A 3,868-nucleotide genomic window follows, 5' to 3' on the forward strand; every position below is an offset into this window, starting at 1 on the left:
AACTCTTTTTTAGCTGTGTATCTGGCCAATCTCTATCGTGAACTTCTTAAACTACAGTGAAATGGAACTGTTTTCCACTCCCCAGCAGCATTGTGGCTTTCACACCTAGACCTTTGAACACACTACTCCCTCTGCCTGCAATCTTCTCCTTTTCCTATGGCTAACTTCTATTCATCCTTCAGTTCCTGAGTAGATTATCACCTCCCCGGGAAGCCACCCTAGATTCCTCCAGACAGGGCCAGGTGTCCCTCCTCTGTGATCACACCCTGTGCAGTCCTCCCTTACGCTGTTTATCCCTCTGCCATTGAGGATTTACTTCTCCTTCCTACTCGACTGGAGATGTCCTGAGGGGCCAAGTGTCATTCACTGTCCCATTTGTCAGAGCATCTGAAGGTATCAGAGCACAGGGTAAAGTGCTCCGTATTCATTTGCTGAACGAATATATAAATGAATACTCGCTGTGCCTGGCACAGTGCCTGGCTCCTGACGCCTGGTTTATAAAGGTCTATGGAATGAATCGGTGTCTTCTGATCATTTCTCTGGAGAAGCTAGAAAGGTGGTGGCGCTCTTGAAGGAAGACCCCTCCCTGGAAGCCCCTGGAAGCCCCTGGAACGCAGGAGACGCTCTGCCGAGGCCCATCTTGCTGACATGGGGCGACTGCAGCCTCAGCTAGTGCCCTGCTTCCGTTGCGCTTGCTGCTGCTCTCACTTCTCTTGACGTGATAAATAGAATGGAGAGGTGCTGCCTTATTGATTCAAAAGCTGGCAACGGTGACCCCAGCACAGAAACATTTCCTGGGGATCAAATAACCGGCTCCTCTCAGCACTCATCAATCTCCAGCCTGGCTACACGTCCACTTACCCTAGGACTTACAACCTGAACCCTAACCCTGAGTCCCCCAGGCCAGGGGATGGCCGAATAATTTACTATCATCTTGATTTCCCAGGGTTGTAATTTAGAAGGGCTTGTAGTTTGAGGCAAAACAAAGCAGTACTTTGGTTCACTCAGGGTTCTGAGTAGCGCTATGTTTGCAGAATGAAAATAATCCCACATCAAAAATGCTTTTTCCACAGATTTTCTTATCTGGCTTACAGAAAAACTTAGAGATGCCATTAATATCTCTAGTTGAAAAATACAGAAACAAGCTCAGAAAAGCTGAATAACTTACTGTAGATTGTTCTCCAGCCAGGGATGCGATGCGCTCTGGAGGAAACTGGTCAGTGTGACAGCAATCACGGCGGTTTCTTCAGGGTTATTGTGTGTCGGGCACTGAATTTCGTACTTTCTATAGATAATCTGAGTAAATCGTCACATCAGTTTTATAGGCTATGTATTATTGTTCTCATCTGACACTTGCAGATAAGGAAACTCAGAAAAGTTAAATACTCACCCAGGGTTATTAAGAAGCAAGTCCCTGGCAGAGCCTGTAGTCTGACTCTGTCCAACTCAACTCCTGAGCCCATGCTCCTAGCTCCTGCTCTCTGAACTTCGCTAGGGCAGGGATCACACCCACAGCTCTGTGCTGTGTCCTCCTTGCCCGCACATGACAGGGAGTCAGTGCCTCGCTCCTCTGCTTCCAAATCTGACACTCCTTCTGATTTTCTGTTCTGCCTCAATCCTGAAGAAGGCAGGTCTGTGCCGTGTGTCAGGAGGCCAGTCAGGGACTTTCCCACCCACCACCAAGGCTTTCCGTCCCCTGAGCTTCCGTTAGCTCAACAGCAGAGTGGCCCTAATCATGGCTGCCATTTATGAAGTACTCACTGCACGCACCTCACTGTTCCAGGCACTCTGGGGGTTTTGATCAGACCCTCTGCACCACCCTGCAAGGGAGGCATGGTGCCTTCTGAGACAGGGCAGCTGCGATTCAGAAGGCTGAAGGAAGGAGGCTGAGCTTGTACAGCAAGGGGCAGAGCTGAGATGGAGCCCACACTCATGCCCGAGGCAGACCCCAACTGTTACCTCTTTCTCTCTTTTTCAACCAGCTTCACTGAGATAACAGATACCATACAACTGACCCACTGAATGCTGAAAACTCACTGGCTTTTAGTACAGTCACAGAGTTGTACAACCAACACCACAATCAATTTTAGAACATTTTCACTACCCTGCAGAAGAAACCCCAGCTTTGGCGATCTTCCACCTCACCTCCACAATACCCCCTCAGCCCTGGGCAGCCACCAATCTGCTTTCCGTCTCTGTTATTGACTTGCCTATTCTGGACATTTCCTGTGAACGGGGTCATATACTGTACAGTCCTTTGCGACTGGCTTCTTTCACTTAGCATAATGTTATCAAGGTTCGTCTTGTAGCACGTGTCAGTACTCCATTCCTTCTGATTGCCCAGTAATGTTCCATCATGGGGATAGACCACATTTCATTTACCCCTTCACCAGTGATGGACGTTTGGGTTGTTTCTGATGTTGCCTCTCTTACCCACCCTGTTTGCCTCCCGGGGATGCTCTGCAGACCAAATAAAACTCAGATGAGAAGGCCTTTTCAAACTCTAAAGCATCGTGCAAGGACGAGGCAGCAGTTTTTATCGAGCTGATGGAAACAAATGAGGGCAAGTTGGCTTACAGTTGGCTGTTTGTTTCCAACGAAGCACAGCAGATCCTGCAGCAGTAGTTGGAAATTTAGTGCTGGAATAAGAGCTGTTTGTGTTCTTATCGCTGCTAGTGCCTCCTCAACATGCCATTCTGTGATAATAGTTTCCATCTTGACTTTTATTTTTTCCTGTAAAACAAATGACAGCAAGTGGCTCTTTAAGGGAATGGTTTTTATGCCGAGTGATTCAAAAGTCTGGCATCTCACTTTTATGGAAAACAGATATATCTTCTGCCACTAAACTAAGGAATTGTTGACTGGAAATAATCTTACTAAACCAATTAAAAAGAAGTCTTCATGGGTCTTTCTCATCAGCCGTTCAGCAGTTCATGTATCTTTCAGATATCAGAAGGGGCTAGTCATGTGTGTGTTACTAAGGAGTCCACTGTGTATATTTCGTAAACATTCTTAGATGAATCCAAGAAGAAAACCAGGACAGTGAGGAAACTTACATCCTCTTTTCATCCTTATCCTGGGGTGAAATGAAACAGAAGTGGGATACTATGTTCTTTTCCCCATCTTAACATAGCAAACTAGGAGTTGTTTCAACCGAGTCCTAGGAAGACAGCAAACAGTCCTTGTGCATGACGCAGCTTGCATTTAGGTTTTTCAGCGGCCAGCCTGAAGGCAGTGTGAAAATATCCCTGTAAAATCTTTCCTGTTTTTAGCTAAGGGCAGCCTCCACTATTTCCAAAGGGGCCCCTACACAATTCAACAGATTTATTGAGTGCTGACTCTGTCTGGCAAAGGCATGGAGACAGGCCTAGAGAGAGGTACCAGCCAGAGCATGAGGAAGGTGGTCAGCAAAACGGGAAGACAAGCCTGCAGTGGAGCAGGGGCAGGGGGAGGTGGGAGAGAGGGGCAGCAAGTGCAAGGACTGAGATGTGCAGGAAGTACTCACAGCTAATATTTTCTTGTCCAGTCACCACGAGTGAGTAACGGTACCGCGAGTAGGGACCATTATGAACCCCACTTTGAAGACGAGGACTTAGTTGCCCAAGTTATACCCATAGTACGTGACCGGTTGCAGGCTAAGCTCCTACCCACTGCCTTGAGCCACCTCTCAGGCCAACAGAAACAGGTCTGCTCATGTTGTTCCATATCAGAAAGTAGACATGATCTTTTTTAAAGAAAAATGAAGTCCAATTAAAAAAAAATTCTCACCCGAGCTCATGTTTATTGATTTTAGAGAGAGGGGAAGGGAGGGAGAGTGAGAGGGAGAGAAACATCCATCAGTTGTTTCTTGTACACACCCCAGCCAGGA

This window comes from Desmodus rotundus, chromosome 5, assembly GCF_022682495.2.
Source record: "Desmodus rotundus isolate HL8 chromosome 5, HLdesRot8A.1, whole genome shotgun sequence".
Classification (NCBI taxonomy): domain Eukaryota; kingdom Metazoa; phylum Chordata; class Mammalia; order Chiroptera; family Phyllostomidae; genus Desmodus; species Desmodus rotundus.